The sequence below is a fragment of the Hemiscyllium ocellatum genome, chromosome 7 (genome assembly GCF_020745735.1).
Source record: "Hemiscyllium ocellatum isolate sHemOce1 chromosome 7, sHemOce1.pat.X.cur, whole genome shotgun sequence".
Lineage (NCBI taxonomy): Eukaryota > Metazoa > Chordata > Chondrichthyes > Orectolobiformes > Hemiscylliidae > Hemiscyllium > Hemiscyllium ocellatum.
The window spans coordinates 31285847-31307777 of record NC_083407.1 but is presented as its reverse complement, the minus strand read 5'-3'; the positions used below and the strand labels follow the sequence as shown (position 1 = coordinate 31307777).

General features: G+C 41.2%; 1 protein-coding gene across 7 annotated transcripts in view; it reads right to left on the bottom strand.

Moving 5' to 3' along the window:
• The window catches only part of gtdc1 (glycosyltransferase-like domain containing 1), a 360673-nt gene that overhangs the window by 335681 nt on the left and 3061 nt on the right, over positions 1-21931 (bottom strand). For 6 of the 7 annotated variants that reach the window (XM_060827108.1, XM_060827116.1, XM_060827115.1 and 3 more), the window contains exon 2: positions 7187-7279. The exons of the other annotated variant lie outside the window; for it this stretch is intronic. The gene's annotated coding sequence lies outside the window, so the exon portion shown is untranslated. The remainder of the gene's footprint in view (positions 1-7186; positions 7280-21931) is intronic. 7 annotated transcript variants of the gene reach the window in all.

Here is a 21931-nt window from a genome sequence, read left to right as displayed (position 1 = left end):
GCTGGTTAAATTCTGCCTTTTGGCAAGTGTTTATGTGAAGTTAGCATATTTTCCCTATGTCTGCGTGGGTTTCCTCCAGATGTTCCAGTTTCCTCCCACAGTCAAAAGATATGCAGGTTAGCTGGATTAGCCGGATTAGCCACACTAAATTGCCCATAGTGTCCAGGGAGTGCAGACTATATGCATAAGACATGGGAAATGCAGGGTTACAAGGATAAGGTGCGCCTAGGTGGATGCTCTTTGGAGGCGCGGTGTGAATGGCCTGCTTCGACGCTGTAGGGATTCAATTACAAACGAGGGTTCCTTACAATCAGAAACAGGGGAAGTTATATGGCAGATCAATTAAAGACATATTTCAGTCCTGACCACACAAGAAGATACAAATCACATCCCAAAAATGGAGGGGAACATGGGGTCCAGTGAGAAAGGCACTGAAGGAAATCAGTATTAGTGGGGAAATGATATTACAGAAACTAATAGTTTAAAGGGCAACAGATCCCCAAGCATCCAATAATTCCAGAGTACTTAAGGAAGTGGCTCTAGAAATAGTGGATGTATTGGCTGTCATCTTTCAAGACTCCATAGACTCTGGAACAGTTCCAAAGGATTGGAGGGTAGCTAATGTAACCCAACTACTTAAAAAAGGAGGTAAAGGGAAAACTGAATTATAGACCAGTTAGCCCAACACTGATAGCAAGGAAAATGCTGGAGTCCGATATAAATGAGTTAAAAGCACAACACGTGGATGGAGAGAGCATAGATTTATAAAAGGGAAATCATGCTTCACAAATCTGTTGGAATTTGTCGAGCATGTAACTAGTAGAGTTGTTCGGGGGAACCAGTGGAAAATTAAAGTGCTTGGGATTGGAGGTAGAGTACTGACATGGATAGAGAGCTGGGTGGCAGACAGGAAGCAAACAAAGAATAAAATGGGGCTTTATTTGAGTGGTGACCAGTGATCATTGGGATATCATAGGGATCAGTGCTTGGACGCAGGCTATTCACAAAATATATTAATGATGTAAATGATGGGAACAAATGCAATATCTCCAGGTTTTCAGACAACAAAAAGCTGGTGGGAGTGTGAAGTGGGGAGGATAAACAGATGCTTCAGTGTGATTTGGACAAGTTGAGTTCATAGGCAGATGTAATAGTTGCTGAAGGACCTGAACTGAAGGGAAATGGTGAGGGGGAGACTGTTGGGTCTGAAGGCTGATAAGTCCCCGGGACCTGATGGTCTGTATCCCAGGGTACTGAAGGAGGTGGATCTAGAATTCATAGATGCATTGGTCATCATTTTCCAATGTTCTATAGATTCAGGATCAGTTCCTGCAGATTGGAGAGTGGCTAATGCTATCCCACTTTTTAAGAAAGGAGAGAGAGAGAAAACAGAGAATTATAGACCAGTTAGTCTGACCTCAGTGGTGGGAAAAATGCTGGAGTCAATTATAAAGGACGAAATTAGGACACATCTGGTTAGCAGTAACAGGATAGGTCAGAGTCAGCATGGATTTATGAAGGGGAAATCATGCTTGACTAATCTTCTGGAATTTTTTGAGGATGTAACTCAGAAGATGGACAAGGGAGATCCAGTGGATGTAGTATACCTGGACTTTCAGAAAGCCCTTGATAAAGTCCCACATAGGAGGTTAGTGAGCAAAATTAGGGCACATGGTATGAGGGGCAAATACTGACATGGATTGAAAACTTGTTGGCTGACAGGAAACAAAGAGTAGTGATAAACGGCTCCCTTTCAGAATGGCAGGCGGTGACCAGTGGTGTGCCGCAGGGATCAGTGCTGGGACCGCAGCTTTTTACAATGTACATTAATGATATAGATGAAGGTATTAAAAGTAAATTTTCGGACGACACTAAGGTCACTAAGGAATTGTGGATAGTGACGAAGGATGTAGTAGGTTGCAGAGAGACATAGATAGGATGCAAATGGAGTTTATTGTGGACGAGTGTGAGGTGATACAGTTTGGACAGAGTAATCGGAATGCAAAGTACTGGGCTAATGGTAAGATTTTTAGGAGTACAGATGAGCAGAGATATCTCGGTGTCCATGTACACAGATCCCTGAAAGTTGCCACCCAGATTGACAGGGTTGTTAAGAAGGCATTGAGTGTTTTGGCATTTATTAATAGAGGGATTGAGTTCCGGAACCAGGAGGTTATGCTGCAGCTGTACAAAGCTCTGGTATGGCCACACTTGGAGTACTGTGTACAGTTTTGGTCACCGCATTATAAGGAGGACGTGGAAGCTTTGGAAAGGGTGCAGAGGAGATTTACTAGGGTGTTGCCTGGTATGGAAGGAACGTCTTATGAGGAAAGGCTGAGGGCCTTGAGGCTGTTCTAGTTAGAGAGAAGAAGGTTGAGAGGTGACTTAATAGAGACATGCAAGATAATCAGAGGGTTGGACAGGGTGGACAGGGAGAGCCTTTTTCCAAGTATGGGGACGGCAAACACGATACAACTTTAAAGTGAGAAAAGATAGGTATAAGACCAATGTCAGATGTAGTTACTTTACTCAGAGTAGTAAGGGTATGGAATGTTTGCCTGCAACGGTAGTGGATTCGCCGAGTTTAAATGCATTTAAGTCGTCATTAGACATGCATATGGACGTACATGGAATAGTGTAGGTGGGATGGGCTTCAGGTTAGTATGACAGGGCGGCGCAACATCGAGTGCCGAAGGGCCTGTACTGCACTGTAATATTCTATGTTCTATGTTTAATATTAGCAAATTTGCTGATGACACAAAGCTGGATGGCAGGGTGAAATGTGAGGAGGATGTTAGGAGAATACAGGGTGACCTGGACAGGCTAGGTGAGTGGACAGATGCATGGCAGATGCAGTTTAATGTGGATAAATGTGTGGTTATCCACTTTGGTGACAAGAACAGGAAGGCAGATTACTCCCTCAATGGAGTCAAGTTAGGTAAAGGGGCAGTACAACAAGATCTAGGTGTTCTTGTACATCAGTCAATGAAAGCAAGCATGCAGGTACAGCAGGCAGTGAAGAAAGCTAAAAGCTAATGCTGGCCTTCATAACAAGAGGAGTTGAGTATAGAAACAAACAGATCCTTCTGCAGCTGTACAGGGCCCTGGTGAGACCACACCTGGAATATTGTGCACATTTTTGGTCTCCAAATTTGAGGAAAGACATTCTGGCTATTGAGGGAGCGCAGCGTAGGTTCCCGAGGTCAATTCCCGGAATGGCAGGACTATCTTATGCTGAAAGATTGGAGCGACTGGGATTGTACACGCTTGAGTTTAGAAGGCTGAGAGGGGATCTGATTGAGACATATAAGATTATTAAAGGATTGGACATTCTGGAGGCAGCAAGCATGTCTCCACTGATGGGTGAGTCCCGAACCAGAGGACACAGTTTAAAAATAAGGGGTAAGCCACTTAGAACAGAGTTGAGGAGAAACTACTTCAACCAGAGAGTGGTGGGTGTATGGAATGCTCTGCCCCAGAAGGCTGTAGAGGCCAAGTCTCTGGATACTTTCAAGAAAGAGTTGGATAGAACTCTTAAGGATACTGGAATCAAGGGTTATGGGGATAAGGCAGGAACTGGATACTGATTGAGGATGATCAGCCATGACCATAATGAATGGTGGTGCTGGCTCGAAGTGCAGATTGGCCTACTCCTGCACCTATTGTCTATTGTATGGCAGACAAAGTATATTATAGATAAATATGACATTATCCACTTTGTAAGCAAAACTAGGAAGGTTTATAATCTGAATGCTGATAAATTGGGAAAGAAGGAGGTGTAATGAAATCTGGGTGTTCTTGTACACCAGTCGCTGAAAGTGAACATTCTGTTGCAACTAGCTGTGAAGAAGGCAAATGGTATGTTAACCTTTATGGTGATAATATTAGTATACAGAAACAGGGGTGTCTTCCTGCAATTGTACAGGAATAAAAATGGAGACTGCTGGTGAAACTGGTGAGGAGTCACCAGACTCAAAATGTTAACTCCGTTTTCTCCACACACATGCTAATGTACCTGCCAGGTTTCACCAGCACTTTTTGTTTTATATAAGATTTCCAGTATCCACAGTTCAGTTTCTGTGTTTTATTTTATGCAATTGTACAGGGCATTGTGTATTGCATGTTGGTTTGGTCTCCTTATCTGAGGATGGATGTTCTGGCTACGGAGGGAATGCGGACTATGATTTACCAGACTGATTCTAGGGATGGCAGGATTTAATTTGAAGAGAAACTGGATTGGTTAAGAATGTATTTACTGGAGTTTAAAAGAATAATGGGGGAGCGCATAGAACCTGTAAAATTCTAACAGGACTAAATGAGGTAAATGCAGGAAGGATGTTCCTGATGACTGCTGAGTATAGAACCAGGGGTACTAGTTTAAACATACAGACTAGAACATTTATGACTAAGATGATGAGCAACTTCTTCATCCAGACGAGGGTGGGCCTGTTGATCACCTTCTTTCTTACTGATGTGTTGATCCTGCATCCCTCAAATGGATCTATACTATTATCCCCAGATCCCTCTACTCTTCAGTTAGAAACTTATTTTTCCAGGGATAAATAGCACTTTTTTTTATTGCAGCAACTTTTTAAAGCTTCTAAAGCAGCACCTCCCAAACATGCAGCCTTCACCATCCAGAATCACAAGGGCAGAAGAGTACAACACTTCTACTCACTTCTGAAACATACACTGCCTTGATATGAACATAAATCACTTACCCTCATAGTCACTAGGCCAACATACTGGAAATCCCTGCCAAACATCATTAGTATACAGTTGTAATAAGTTGAGAACAAGGCTGTGACGACAATTATGGGCTAAATGGATTGCAATAAGTGTCAGAGAATTAATTTTTGAAAAACCATGAGAGATAGCAAGATCACAGGTAGAAGAGTTGCCTCAGTGGGAAAGATTTAGTAATTATTGGTGCAACCAGAAGATCACAACATGAATTGCAATGGGAATTGAAATCAAAGAGCTGAGGAAGAGACCAAGTTCAGCCACAATGTGTTTCACACTGAATATACTCACTACATAGATTCCCTACAGTGTGGAACCAGGTAATTTGACCCAACAAGCCCATGCTGACCCTCTAAAGAATATCCCTCCCAGACCCACTCCCCTACCCTATCGCTGTAACCCTGCATTTCCAACAGCCAACGCACCTATCCTACACATCATTGAAAACTATGGGTAATTTAGCATGGCCAATGCACCTAATTTGCACATATTTGGACTGTGGGATGAAACCAGACCACCTGGCGGAAACCCAAGCAGACACGAGATGTACACACTCCACACAGACAATAGCCAGAGGGTGGAATCAAACCTAGGTTCCTAGTGCTGTGAGGCAGCAGCGCTAATTGCTGAGCCACCGTGCCACCCCTTAATTAAGAAAAATTAAAATTATAGTTCAGAAAATGTTAACAAACCATTTCTATTGTTTGGATACTCATGCCAGGGCTCCTTTATAGTGCTGCAACTAGCTTTCTTAACTCAATAGCAGTGTAAAGTAAATCTAGTACTGTTATAATAAGAGGCAGCACAACTAGCAAAACAGGACCACGAACAGTAAAATAGCTGATAGTAACCTGTGTAGGCAAGCAATACAGTATCCAATCAATGACTTAAGTATTAATAATAGAATGTAAGTTTAACCAGTCAGAATAAAAATGTGCAGACACCAACTTCCAAACAACTACATGTGAATGATCTTGCACATGCAAAAATATGTCTATTGTTGGTTCTACCATAAAATACACTCCATAATGTAGATGGCCTCACTCCACTGCATCAGGAGCTCTGAGGGTAACGAAGTTCTGTACTACAGCTTAAATGAAACTCCTCAATTGCATTACATTAACAGATGATTTTGCAATTTCTACTTTTTTTTTTAAAAAGTGTATCTTTGTAAACAGTATCTTTATATATCTGAATGTAAATATTCATGTAATTTTGAATGCAAGGCCATATACCCATTTTCTTTTGCACATATATAAGGTATAGAGATCCAGAGCACGGAATCAGATCCTTCGGTTCAACTCATCCATGCTGACCAGATATCCCAAATTAATCTAAACTATTTGCTAGCACTTCGCCTATATTCCTGAAGAAGGGCTCATGCCCGAAACATCGATTCTCCTGTTCCTTGGATGCTGCCTGACCTGCTGCGCTTTTCCAGCAACACATTTCCAGCTCTGATCTCCAGCATCTGCAGTCCTCACTTTCTCCTATATTGCTCTAAACTCTTCCTATTCATATACCCATTCAGATGCTTTTTAAATGGTGTGATTGTATCAGATTCCACCACTTCCTCTGGCAGCTCATTCCATACATGCACCACCCTCTGTGAAAATGTTGCTCCTTAGGTCCTTTTCATACTTTTCCCCTTTCACACTAAACCAATGCCTTCTGGGTCTGGACTCTCCCACCTCAGGGAAAAGACCTTGTCTATCTATCCTACCCATGCCCCTCATGATTTTATAAACCTCTATATGGTCACCCCTCAGCCTCCGGCACTTCGGGGAAAACAGCCCCAGTCTATTCAGCCTCTCCCTATACCTTTGTAAATCTTTTCTGAACCCTTTCAAGTTTAAAGAACATGTATATCCATTGTTCTTTATCACAAAAGACTCCGGCTGTGCTGTCTCCTCAACCTAATGTAATGTCAAAATCTTTTTTAGAAGAAACACAGAAATACATAAATTAAAAAGCATCTATAGTTATATTTGAATTTGTTTGACACTTCTGAGTAATCTTCAGCATGATCAAAAATTTACTTATGTTATTTATCCATCTGAAATTCATCCTGCATGATATTTGTAATTACATGCATTTCTGCACACGATAGCAAAAAAAAAAGAGAATACAGTATATTTTATCATGGGATTCAATGCACTTTTAGGTCCTAAGTCATGCTGCAGCTTGTCACTTACCAACAGCATTTGAAATTCTTATCAAATATTTTATTTTATTTTCTCAGTTTCATAAAAACCTTCAAAATGTGCAACCGATGCATTAGATTTTACAGTATGTGGTGATAGCTGAGCTGCACTGATGGCTTTATTGATAAGTGCACTGATTAGAATGGAACTGAGCCAACCATCCCAGATTTATTCTTAGTCAGTATCGTTTAAGAAATGTAGTTCTGTAGACCTAAATTTATGATAGCCCTAGTGAATACCTGCATTTCATCCTGGCTGACTTGATCCTTGGTCTCATCTCAGCTAAGCACTCTGCTGCGACAGCAGATAAGGTGTAACAGCTCTCAACACCCCTGAAAAAGGGAGGCAAAAAAAAAGTTAAGAACCACACTTCTTGCTCATAAACACCATCTAGTGAACCCTGATAGCAGTTCACATATGTGAACAGCTGGTGGGTATCAGATTAAGATCTGCTATGATCTTTCCACTGAGGAATAACCTATGCACACTCAGTTTCTGCACAGATGTGTTAAGAATGAAGTGAGGACAAAAATGTAGCAAGGTTGATATTTTCCTTGTAATTATACCCATCAAGCGTAACTGCATTCAGAAAGGGGCGAACCAAAACAAGGATAAAACAGCAAGTACGTTGGGAGCAACACTCGAAGTAATGGGATCAAATGAGGTTCATAAATCACTTAAGATTTTTTCTCAGTTGCTGATACCATCTCAAATATTTGACTAGATTGCTACCCTGCAATTTACTCGTATCAATTATCATTTACATAATACATATGATTGTTTACCAGTATATACACACCGTCCATTACTTTTTTTAAAAGGGAATTGTCACTTCCTATCTGGACTAACAGAACATTTCACTCTACTTCCTAAAATCCTTCTTCCTAGGATATAAAGTATACACAAACAAGGCTTAATATTATGATGGTGGTTACAGAAATCAGAACAGAAAAACTCAGCAAAGATCAAAGGTGATGGAATTATTTAACAAACAACAAAAAAAGCACAGCTGTAACATAATCGCAGGGATCTATTTCATTTCTGATCTCCTAAATTACTGCATTTCAGGACAATCAGATCTATCTTTGTCTGTAAAATTATCAAATCATGTAAATTTTTATTGTGTAAATGTATACATTCCATTGCACTATACATTGTCAAACATGCATCTTTGCCTGGCAACAAGTTATACAATGATTAACGGTCTGCATAGGTACAAGTTAACACAGCAAACTGCAGATTTTCCAATTGATAGTATCTATGACTTACCAGAGACTGTAAAAAAGGAACAATCTTATTTATTTGGAACATTGCATTAACTTGTTCAGCTAAGTCACTTGAAACAAGTCATATTCTAACTTCCACACACCCCTACAGACTACTTAAAGATTCTTTGCATAACTTTAAAGTTTGTTAGCTTTAAATGTACATTTGATGAAACAAATGTAAATAACATGTTAAAGCAAAATTCATTTTTTAATGTTAATCTTGTTAAGAATGCTGAAACTGAAAATAGTACCAGAAAGTGAACTGGTGGAACATCAGATAAGATAGTGTATTATAAAAGATGCCAGTACTGTTAAAGAATAGGAATGTAAGTTGTATGGTATTCAATCTGTAGGAACTTTGATGTGCCAATTACAGTTTGGTTTTCACACACGCACAGTTTTAAAGTTACACAAAGATTTCATCTTGGAAGCTGAAAATGTATTGCTGGAAAAGCGCAGCAGGTCAGGCAGCATCCAAGGAACAGGAGAATCGACATATCGGGCATAAGCCCTTCTTCTCCTTTCATCTTGGAAGGCCAAGGACAGCAAACACAAGGGCACCACACTACGATGAGGCTCACCTCCAAATCATATATCCTCCTTGGTTTTTCTATTGTGGTTCATTCGTGCCTGGGCCAAGTTCTCAGAACTCCCTAGCTATCATCACCATGAGTGCACCTACCCACTCAATTTGCAGAGTTTAAAGGAGGCAACTCACCACCACTTTTCAAGTGCAATTAGAGATGTACAATAAATGCTGACTTTGACAGTGTTTCCACATTTTGAGTGAATATATTTCACTTTGATAAAACTAGCAGAAAAGAAAACTTAGCAACAATGAGTTATAGGGGCCTTCTATCACCCCTACCCTTGCAAGACAATTCACTGTGTTACTAAACTGGAGAATTTGATTAAATCAAAAAGGCAATGTAAATCACAAGCTAGTGCCACAGAAACTTTTAATTTTAATAAGGAGGTCAAAACTATGCATGACACATACATTTCCTATAAAGATCAACATGGTATCTCAACGGTTTCAAGAAATACTGAGAGTCATAGAATCTTAAAGACATATAGCACGGAAGTAGACTTCAGTCCTACCAGTCCATGTTGAACATAATCCTAAACTAAACTTGGCTCCTGGCCTATATCCCTCCAAACCTTTCCTATTCACATATGTGTCATTTAAATGTTGTAACTGTGCCCACATTCACCACTTCCTCAGGAAATCCATTCCACATGCGATCCATCCTGTGTAAAAAATTTGCCCCTCATGTCTTGTTTAAATCTTGCTCCTCTCAGCTTAAAATTTTCCTTCCTTGTTTTAAAATCCCCCATCCTAGGTAAAAGACACCTACCATTAACCCTATCTGTACTCCTCATGATTTTATAAACCTCTATAAGGTCACTTCTCAATATCCTACACTCTTGTGAAGTAACTCGCAGCCTACTCAGCCTTTCTTTATAATTCAAATCTTCCAAACATGGCAACATCCTAGTAAATCTCTTTTGAACCCACTCTAGCTTAACAATATCTTTCCTATTACAGAGCAACCAGAATTGGACACAGTACTCCAGAAGAGGCTTCCTCAATGTCCTGTACAACCTTAATATGTTTTCCCAACTCCTATACTCAAAGGACTGTGCAATGAAGGAAACCGTGCTAAATGTCTTACCCACCCTGTCTATATGCGCCCCAAATTTCAAAGAATTATGTAGCTGAATCCCTAGGTTCCTCTGTTCCACAACTCTACCCAAGAAGCTACTTTTAACTGTAGAAGTCCTGCTCTGTTTGTTTTACCAAAACGCAATATCTCGCATTTATCCAAATCAAACTCCATCTATCATTTTTCAGCCCATTGACCATTTGATCAACATCCCTCTGCAATCTTAGAAAACCTTCTTCACTGTCTACTCTGCCACCAATGTTGGTGCCTTCTGCAAACCTACTAACCGTTCCTTCTATATCCTCATCCAAATAAATGACAAACAGAAGAGGACCAGAACTAATCCCTAGGTCTCCAATCTGAAAAACAACCTTGTACCACCATTCTCTGTCTCTTGCCGTTAAGCCAATTATGTATCCTATTGGCAAGCTCATCCTGACTCCTATGTGACCTAATTTTACTAATTCTACCATGTGGAACCTTATCAAAGGCTTCACTAAAGTCTAAGTAAACAACGTCTTTTGCTCTGCCCTCATCAATCTTTTTGGTAACTTCCTCAAAAAAAACTTAATCATGTTTGAGACCCAGTTTTCTTTGCACAAAACCATGTTGATTATCTCTAATCAATTTTTGCCTCTCTAAATTTTTACAAATTCTATCTTTTAGAATCACCTCCAACAGCCATCCCACAACCAAGGTCAGACTCACAGGTCAATAGTTCTCCTCACAACCCTTCTTAAACAAAGGCACAACACTGTTGTGCGGCATGGTGGCTCAGTGGTTAGCACTGCTGCTTCACAGTACCAGGAACTTGGGGTCAAGTCCTGCCTCAGGTGACTGTTGGTGTAGAGTTTGCACATTCTCCCAGTGTCTGCGTGGGTTTCCTCTGGGTCCTTCAGTTTCCTCCCACATCCAAAGATGTGCAGGTCAGGTGAATAGACCATGCTGAATTGCCCATAGTGACAGGTGCAATAGTCAGGGGTAAATATAGAGTAGGGGAATGGGTCTTGAGTGGGTTACTCTTTGGAGGGTTGGTCCGGACTTGTTGGGCCAAAGGGCCTGTTTCCATCTAACCTAAACATTATCCAGCCTCCACGTACCGATAGATGATGCAAATATTTCTGCAAGGACCCTGCAATTTCCTCCCTTACTTCCTACAGCATTCTGGGACACATTAGATTAGGTCCCGGAGATTTATCCACCTTTATATTCTGTAAGACCTCCAGAACTTTCTCTTCTGTAATGTGAACTGTTTTTAAAACATGAACATTTATTTCTCTGAGCTCTCTAGCCTCCATTTCTTTCTACAAAAACTTGATGCAAAATAATCATGTAATATCTCTCCCATCTCCATTGGTTCAATCTTCCACAGAAACGGCACAACCAATACTAAAAAAATTCTGAAACAGTTTGCAATGACTTAGGACAAAAAAAACACAAATATTTTTAAACTACAGAGCTTTTTTTTTTAGCTTCGCTAAGTCAAGGTATTGTGACAAAGTTAATCATTTCAAATGATTCTGTCTGGGATTAATCCACATTTGGTGTCAGAAAAATAAGTAGGCTTTAGTGTTCCTGAATTTCTACCAATGTGAGTCCAAATGTATTATGCCAATAATTACGGTTATCACGGCAATAAGAAAATGATTAATTATGTGTACTGCCAACCAATAACATACATTGACTTCATAAGAATTTGGAGAAGTAGGTCATTCGGGTCTTGGATTTGCTCTGCCATTCAATAAGCCAATGCCTGACCTGTTTGAGTTTCAATTTTTTTATTTTCATCGCCCATTGATAAGTTTGACTCCTCTGTCTAATGAAAATTTCTCTCTCTCTCCATCTTAAAAATATTAACTGACCCTGTTGCTGAGGTATAGTTAGATTCACACAACCCTTAGGGAAACAAAGTTCATCATCTCTGTCCAAAACAGCAGTCCCTAATTCTTAAAAACAGTGGTCCCTGTTTCTGGACTCACGTACATTAGGAAACATGTTTTCGATATCCATCTTAGCTCGACCTTCAGGATTTATATATTTTAATCAAATTACCCTTCACTCTTCTAAACTACAGTGGAAACATTGTCTCAACTTTCCTCATGAGATAACCTGTTCATTTCAGGAAACAGTGTAACAATGGGCAACACGGTAACACAGTGGTTAGCACTGCTGCCTCACAGTGCCAGAGACCTGGGTTCAATTCCCACCTCAGGCAACTGTCTGTGTGAAGTTTACATATTCTCCCCGTGTTTGCGTGGGTTTCCTCCGGGTGCTCCACTTTCCTCCCACAGTCCAAAAACATGCAGGTTAGGTGAATTGGCCATGCTAAATTGCCTGTAGTGTTAGGTGAAGGGGTAAATGTAGGGGAATGGGTCTGGGTGGGCTGCTCTTCGGAGGGTTGGTGTGGACTTGTTGGGTCGAAGGGCCTGTTTCCACACTGGAAGGAATCTTAAACATCCTCTGAACCACCTCTAAGGAGATGAACCACCTAACCAAGGAGATGAAAGCAGCACACAGTATTGGTAAAGTGGCCTCAACAATGCCCTGTGTAACTGAAGCATTAAATCCTTAGTCTATGTTCAAGTCCTTTTGTAATAACAGATAACATTTCATTGTACATACCTGCTGTACCTGCACACTCACTAAGAAACCCACGGACAAGAATTCCTAAATCCATTTGCAGATTGGAAATCTGCATGCATTTTTGTTTTAAGTAATGCTCTACTTTTTTGATTCTTCCTGCCAAACCGAGAAACTCGACATTTTTCCACATAATTCTCCATGTGCCAGATTTCTGTCCACTTATTCAAACTATTTGTCTGTAACCTCCTTATGTCTTCCTCAAAACATATTTTCTTACCTATCTTTGCATTACCTTCAAATTTAGCTTCCATGTCTTTGCTTCCAAAGTCACTGATAAAACTGGTTTAAAAAAGCTGAGGCCCCAGAAATCACCCCTACACTTGGGTTGTCAGATCGTGAAGTCAATTAAAAACTATTTAAACACTTTCAATTTTCTGGTTTGCTGACATCATTGCTTCTGCTCAACAAGATATCCCCTTCACATGGTGCCAGATTTAAACTACCATTGGGAAGGAGGATAACGGAGGTCAGCAACTAGTTTCACCAATCTTGGAAAAATCCAGTCAAATAATAAAAAAAATGCTCAAGATTATTTAAAGGATTCATGTGACTGAGTAAAGCTCTATCCAACCAGATCAAACAAAACTTTTTGCAAAGAGGGAAACAAAACATTTTTAGAGTTGACAAATGTGAGTACCAAAAAAAAGAAGCAACTTTCACAATCTCAGAAAATCTCAAGAGGTGTTAAAGCAAATGAAATACCACTGATGTAAAACCTCTGTTGTAAAATAGGAGCCGGAGTGAATTTGCAACAGCAAGGTCTCACAAACAGCAATAAATTATCAAATTATCAGAGTATAAAGCCTCATCTTGAAGTAGTTCTGTGAAAGCTGTTGCATTATTTGAGAAGGAAGATAGGGTCTCTGTTAAAATGATCAGGAAAAGGGTTGAAGCCAAGGTGGCTAGACCAAGTTTCTTTGAGCCCTCAGGTACGATTTTTGCTGGGAAATCATCTTAACACTACAGAGAAGTTCAGTCAAAATCATCAGTAATTTTTAGTTTGAAAATGAGAAATTCTACTCATTTTGAGCATTTAACTTACACTACATTGTTTTAAATAAAACATTTTCAGGGCAACATATAAATGTTCTATTACATTTAAAATTAAGCAGCCTCAGACTAGGCTGTTATGATCCCAAGGGAGAAAGTGAGGTCTGCAGATGCTGGAGATCAGAGCTGAAAATGTGTTGCTGGAAAAACGCAGCAGGTCGGGCAGCATCCAAGGAACAGGAGATTCAACATTTCAGGCATAAGCCCTGAAGAAGGGCTTATGCCCGAAACGTCGAATCTCCTGTTCCTTGGATGCTGCCTGACCTGCTGCGTTTTTCCAGCAACACATTTTCAGCTCTGTTATGATCCCAGCTGACTGTAATACTCGACAAGTAATATTCCACAGTAAAACCTCGCTTGAAAGACCGCAAGTTTACCAATAGTTGTTTAGCAGTAAAGAACTTCAATACTGCTGAAAAAAGATATTAAGTTGAAGCTTTCAGTTTCACACATCAGCAGAATTAGCAAGAGAAGCAATTTTGTTTTCTCTATTCATTCATGCGATGAGGGTGGGACTGACCAGACTGCGTTTATTGCCCATTCCTAAAAGTCCAGACGGCAGTTAAGAATGAATCACATTGCAGTGGGTCTGGAGACATATGTAAGCCAGACCTAGTAAGGATGGCAGTTTCCTTCCCTCAAGGACATTAATGAGCCAGGAGGGTTTTTCCAACAACTGACAATGGATTCACGGTCATCTTTAGACTCTTAATTCCAGATTTTTTTACTGAATTCAAATTCCACCACCTGCCGTGCCAGGATTTGAATCCGGGTCCACAGACATTTACTGGGTCTCTGGTTGACAGTCCACTGATAATACCATTAGACCATCGCCCCCTCCCGAGGGGAAAACCAACATCTACATTCTGTGAGGAGAGTGCTGATTTTCTGGCAAATGAACTCCACTTGGCAGAGACACTGCCATGAAAATTTTATCTGTTAACACTGATTGACAGTTAACAGTCAGGCATCGTTTAAGTTTTAAACCAGGCCAGCTGCTGTTTCTGCTAACAGCACTTTTGCCGTCACAGATCATTCTTCCTGACCAAAACCTGCACACTCACTAACCTTCTGAGTGATACTGTATTTTTTTCTCAAAGAATCAAGAGCAGCACGGTGGCTCAGTCATTAGCATTGCTGCCTCACAGCATCAGGGACCTGGGTTTAATTCCAGCCTCAGGCGACTGTGTGAAGTTTATACATTCTCCCATGTCTGCATGGGTTTCTCCGAGTGCTCCGGTTTCCTCCCACAATCCAAGATTTGCAGGTTAGGTGAATTGGCCATACTAAATTGCCCAGAGTGTTCAGGGATGTATAGGTTAGGTGCATTAGGGGTAAATCTGGAGTAATAGGATAGGGGACTCGGTCTGGGTGGGTTACTCTTTGGAGGGTTGGTGAAGACTTGTTGGGCCAAATGACCTGTTTCCAAACTGTAGGGTGTCTATGATTTCAATGAACCTGCTCTTAGTTAGGTAAATCAACCATGCTAAATTGCCCATTGTGTTCAGGGTGGTGGGGTCAGGGTAGGATGCTCTTCAGAAGGTTGCTGAAGACCTATTGGGCTAAACAGCCTGCTTTCACACTGTAAGGATTCAATGTCTCTGTCTCCGTCTCCCTGTTACATAAGACAAACCATCTTTTTCCTCTATTCTACCTTTGCTTTCTAAAACATTTAACTACTCACCTGAAGGTGAATTCCCAGACTACCAACAATGCCCACAGAATGAATTCAAACTTAAACGAAGGTTATGTCTCCCATTATTACGTATGTAATCTAGAAATATAAATCAACTTAAAGCTATATATGGTTCTGTCCATCTGAGAACTCAAGTTTCCAAATAATAGTAATAAGATATCTTAAAACTTTAACATAAGAGCAAAGGTTTGCTGAATATACTGGATATGCATAATTAGCTAAGTTAATCTTCTGAAAGAAATTCCTTTATACATATGTTTTTGAAACATTCTATCCTAATTTATTGTTACAATTCCAAAAGTTGCTAGTTTTGCCAAAGCACAACAGCCTGGCTCCAGGCCCCCTCCTCTTGCTTATCAACTGAGCACATTTCCTGCACAATTCCAGACTCTTACGACCAAAAGACTATTGCAATGTTACCTTCATCTGATGTCTACATCTGTGCATTTTCCAAAAGATATCACTAGATAATGACAAAAACGAAGGTAGAATTGATCCCACTTCAATCCGTGTCTCCCCAACCAAACACCCAGAAACATTCACAAACTATTTTGTCCCTCTGCCTCTGCAAACTACATCAGCACATCAAGCAGTGAGCAGAAATCAAACCAAATTTTATAAGATGTACGGATCAACAGCTACTTAGTGATGCCCACCCCATAATGGTCCTTTCAAAGCTAATCAAAGCATAATGATTGCTGTTTGATTGAATTCCGAGCTTAATGAATCAATGAGCAACAATGAGCCAAATCTCTGCATATTTTTTGTGCCGCAAAAATGAAACTTCAGAATTTAATTTTATTAAAAACAACTGTGTTCAGCAAACTTTAAAATTGAGTGGGCTTGGGAAGCTTCTATTTCAGAAAGCAGCATCCACCTAATGCTGTGTGGCCTAAAGTACAAATAAGGATTAAATCCACATTAATACTCAGTGTCAAGGGCACTAACAACCTAGAAAAGATGACACAAAACTTAATTACTGGCGATCAACAGAGTTTCACATTGATATCGCATTTTCTCTTGAAAGTCTTTTTGCAGGCTCAACAAAACAGCCTGTTTAGTTTCCATGTGAATAACAGGAGAAAAGCAGGGATGCAAAACATCTACTTGCTTTTGCAATTGGTGCTACAATGAGTGCATGTAGGGTTGACTGATAGCATGTGGCTCACATGGAATGGCTGCGCAATCATATAAATTAATTGTTTGTAAGCCAAAATGGCACTTTGCTTCTATTGTTTGAAGACACAAATTTTCAAATTTTTTTTGACAGAATATATTTTGAAACACAAGTGTTTCAAATCATCAAAAACATTATATACCATGTAAAATGCCTCACTATCCCACGTTTATGAGCTGCTTGCACAGATTACCTAGCTGAAAGACAGCAGCTCATGACAATGCCCTATACAGTCGGTCCCAATGTAACGTGATAGTTCCATTCCTGTGCAATCTCTTGTTAGAAGAAAATCACTCAATCGCAGCACCATTTAAATCAATGGTACCATAGAGTCACAGACATGCACAGCATGGAAACAGACCCTTCGGTCCCACTCGTCCATGCCAACCAGATATCCCAATCCAATCTAGTCCCACCTACCAGCACCTGGAGCATATCCCTCCAACGCTTCCTATTCATATACCCATTCAGAAGCCTTTTATATATTGCAATTGTACTAGCCTTCACCACTTCCTCTGGCAGCTCATTCTATACTTGTACCACCCTCTGAGCGAAAAAGTTGTCCCTTAGGTCTCTTATATTTTTACCCTCTCACAAAAACCATGTTATAGTCGATAAAGGTAAGAAAGTTCACATTCTACAAATAATGGTCTAATTTCTTAAATCACGTTCCAGCAATGTGCATTATAGCAGAACCAACTATAATGGTAAAATATTGAACCTAAAATGAAGCGAGATCATGTGAAGCAATGTTGCTATGCTCCATGTAAACAAGATTTTTGTATTGCAACTGCAGTCTGAAAAGTGAACCATGATATTAAATTCTATAACAATTCACACTACTATTAAGATTAAATAAAGTCAGCCCACAACTCAAATAAGGACATTTCCAAGTAACTCAATTCCTTCACAAACTTATACTAAATCAGTTTGAGTGCACAATTCTAAAAATGGATTTTATTTTTAAATATACATTTTCTCCACTCCTCAAGGCAATGACTCTTGCTGGAGTACACCATTTCTCATTGCTCAACCAAGTGACTAAACCTCATCCGTGAGTCAGCCACTGAAAGTTGGCATGCTATTAAAAACAGACGTGGCAGTGGTGGGGCAAGGGGGAAGGGGCATCATAGTGGGATTCGACAAGAGTTTTATATTTTTAAATATATTAGATCTTCAAAATATACAGAGCAAAGACACACTACAAGCAAACAATAATAAACTCTAGCAGATGTAGAACATTTTTAATGGCACCAGCTTATTCAAGTTCAAGAAACATTTTTTCTTGAATGGCACACAATCAGCATTGTATGAAATTGAGATGATTTCAAATGGAATGTTGTTTCTATATTATTACTTGAATGTGAAATATACCCCACCATCGTGATTATAGAGCTCTCAATTACGACGGATTTTCCTTTACAGCACAACTGGATTATCAAGTCTATATTTTAAAAGGTATATATTTGATAACAGACTCAAACATTTGATGTAAGTAGTTCATAGTCAAGCAGATCAAAGTTTTGTTGTCTTCCAAGAACAGAGAGCAATTCACTAACATTTAAATGGTAGTAAAGAATATAAATACTTTCACTCCTGAGTATTCAACCATTATTTTTCATAATTGTTTTCAAAATATTAGATTGAGATAATCAGTAGACTGCAGAAAAATACCATCCAATGCAGCATAAACCTTAGCAAAGACTTCATGTTTTCCTACAAAAATAAATACATCTTTGACTCCATGCTCTGCCCCAACCATGTAAGCAGGCGATGTGAAATCTTGACATGCTGTTCAAGCCAGAGGTAAATTTAAAACTTCTCATCCTCCACCATGTTACTACTGCCATCCCCATAGCATTAACTGCCTCTGACTTGTCTTATGTCCACTATCCTTGATGGCATCATCCATATATTTTGTGATCTTTACAATCCAATTCACCAAGACCTTTTAGGTCAGCATTCAATCCTCCACTTGCTCAAGGTTCAGCTGGTCATTTATTGCCAATTCACTCATTACTAATTTCTTTTCTTCCCAAAAAAATGGGGTAATTGTAATCAAACATATTTATGAGAAACTAGGGGATCAGATCCAACCTAACTTTACAACTTCAGTAATTTTTATTTCCAGTGACTTCAACAAAGAATAAGATTAGGTGTCCAATCTGAGGAGCGAGAGAGTCGATGTTTCGGGTTTAACACTTCATCAGGAGTCCTGACAAAGGGGTAAGCCCAAAACGTTTAATCTCTAGCTCCTCATATGCTGCCTAGCCCCCTATGTTTTTTCCAGCACCACACTTTATCAACTCTGACTTCACCAGCATCTGCAGTCTGCACTATTTTATATGATCATTATCACAGCAGTGTTTGCATAGTATGTGAACTGTTTGACATTTCCTACCTTATAAGGGACATTTCAAAAGTCTATAATTGCCTTTAAAGTAATTTAGAACATTCCAAGTTTATGAAATGTATAATCTAAATGTTATGTCTTTCTTTTTGTATCCAACATCCATAAGATTTATGTAGAGAGAGATCTGGGTGTTCAGGTCCATTGTACCCTAAAAGAGGCAACACAGGTCAAGGCGGCATAGGCATATTTTCCTTCATCGGATGAGGTACTGAGTACAAGAGTCAATTCCCCCTCCCACTCTGCCGAGGACATGGAGGTCCTGGGCCTCCTTCACCGCTGCTCCCTCACCACCAGACGCCTGGAGGAAGAACGCCTCACTTCCGCCCCGGGCATCAATGTGGATTGAACAGTTTCCTCATTTCCCCTTCTCCTACCTCACCCTCGTTCCAAACTTCCAGCTCAGCACTGTCCCCATGACTTGTCCGGACTTGTCCTACCTTCCTAGCTCCTTTTCCACCTATCCACTCCACCCTCTCCTCCCTGACCTATCACCTTCATCCCCTCCTCCACTCACCCACTGTACTCTATGCTACTTTCTCCCCACCCCACCCTCTCCTCTAGCTTATCTCTCCACACTTCAGGCTCACTGCCTTTATTCCTGATGAAGGGCTTTTGCCCGAAATGTCGAGTTCGCTGCACTTTGGATGCTGCCTGAACTGCTGTGCTCTTCCAGCACCACTAATCCAGGTCATATTACAGTCGTATAGGACTTTGGTTCAGCCTCACTTGGAATATTGCGTACAAGTTCTGGTCGCCACATTACTACAAGGGTGTGGATGCTTGAGAGAAGGTATAGAGGAGGTTCACCAGGATGTCGCCTGGTATGGAGGGTGCAAGCTATGAAGAGAAGTTGAGTAGATTAGGATTATTTTATTAGAAAGGTGGAGGTTGCAGGAGCTACCTGTTTGAGGTCTACAAAATCATGAGAGGTACAGACAGGGTGGATAGCAAGAAGCTTTTTCCCAGATTGGGGGACTCAATTACTAGGGATCACAAGTTCAAGGTGAGAGGGGAAAAGTTTAAGGGAGGTATGCATAGTAAGTTCTTCATGCAGTGGGTGGTGGGTGCCTGGAACACATTACCAACTGAAGTGGTGGAGGTAGGCGCGATAGCGTCATTTAAGATGTATCTAGACAGATACATGAATGGGCAGGGAGCAGACGGATACAGATCCTTGGAAAATAGACAACAGGTTTATGGAGAGGATCTGGATTGGTGCAGGCTTGGAAGGCCAACAGACCTGTTGCTGTGCTGTAATTTTGTATTGATAAAAAAATCTCAATTCTTGGCCTTTTGAGCAACCTGACATCTTCTGTTCTGAGCTATTATTGTTAGCAGTTTCTGTGCTACAGCTTAAAAAAGATACCTTTTGTCAAAGCTTATCACCTTGCAATCATCTCGGCAATTCGCAAGAAATACCAATGTAAAATCAAAATAGCTTTTTTATACTATTCATTATGTATTATCGTTTTAAAAAGGCTAGGCAGTTAACTGTCAGTCATTATCTAACTGGTATATTCTTCACAGCAACAGCTGTATTAATCAAAATTCATTGTACTCTCAGGCAGTATAAAAAAGCTGATGTCCTTTTAAATTGGTATCTCATGAATTAGCTGCAAATGTGTTGCTGGTCAAAGCACAGCAGGCCAGGCAGCATCTCAGGAATAGAGAATTCGACGTTTCGAGCATAAGCCCTTCACCAGGAATAAGACAGAGAGAGAGCCAAGCAGGCTAAGATAAAGGGTAGGGAGGAGGGACTAGGGGGAGGGGCGATGGAGGTGGGATAGGTGGAAGGAGGTCAAGGTGAGGGTGATAGGCCGGAGTGGGGTGGGGGCGGAGAGGTCAGGAAGAGGATTGCAGGTTAGGAGGGCGGTGCTGAGTTGAGGGAACCGACTGAGACAAGGTGGGGGGAGGGGAAATGAGGAAACTGGAGAAATCTGAATTCATACCTTGTGGTTGGAGGGTTCCCAGGCGGAAGATGAGGCGCTCCTCCTCCAGCCGTCGTGTTGTTGTGTTCTGCCGGTGGAGGAGTCCAAGGACCTGCATGTCCCTTCTTCAAGGACCGCAGATTCCCCCCAGACGTGATCGACGATGCCCCTTCTTCAAGGACCGCAGATTCCCCCCAGACGTGATCGACGATGCCCCTTCTTCAAGGACCGCAGATTCCCCCCAGACGTGATCGACGATGCCCCTTCTTCAAGGACCGCAGATTCCCCCCAGACGTGATCGACGATGCCCTCCACCGCATCTCCTCCACTTCCCGCTCCTCCGCCCTTGAGCCCCGCTCCTCCAACCGCCACCAAGACAGAACCCCACTGGTTCTCACCTACCACCCCACCAACCTCCGCATACAACGTATCATCCGCCGCCATTTCCGCCACCTCCAAACGGACCCCACCACCAAGGATATATAATCCACCGAGGACATGCAGGTCCTTGGACTCCTCCACCGGCAGAACACAACAACACGACGGCTGGAGGAGGAGCGCCTCATCTTCCGCCTGGGAACCCTTCAACCACAAGGTATGAATTCAGATTTCTCCAGTTTCCTCATTTCCCCTCCCCCCACCTTGTCTCAGTCGGTTCCCTCAACTCAGCACCGCCCTCCTAACCTGCAATCCTCTTCCTGACCTCTCCGCCCCCACCCCACTCCGGCCTATCACCCTCACCTTGACCTCCTTCCACCTATCCCACCTCCATCGCCCCTCCCCCTAGTCCCTCCTCCCTACCCTTTATCTTAGCCTGCTTGGCTCTCTCTCTCTCTTATTCCTGATGAAAGGCTTATGCTCGAAACGTCGAATTCTCTATTCCTGAGATGCTGCCTGGCCTGCTGTGCTTTGACCAGCAACACATTTGCAGCTGTGATCTCCAGCATCTGCAGACCTCATTTTTTATCTCATGAATTAGCTTGAGTTTCAACAAAATGTCTTTTTCAGCAGTGCTCAAATTCTGCAATACTAAATGAATATTAATCATAGAATGATTACAGCACATGTGCTGGTTCTCTGAAGGAGACTTCCACTTTGCTCCCCCACCTTCTCCCCATAGAAACACAAATGTTAAGTGCACA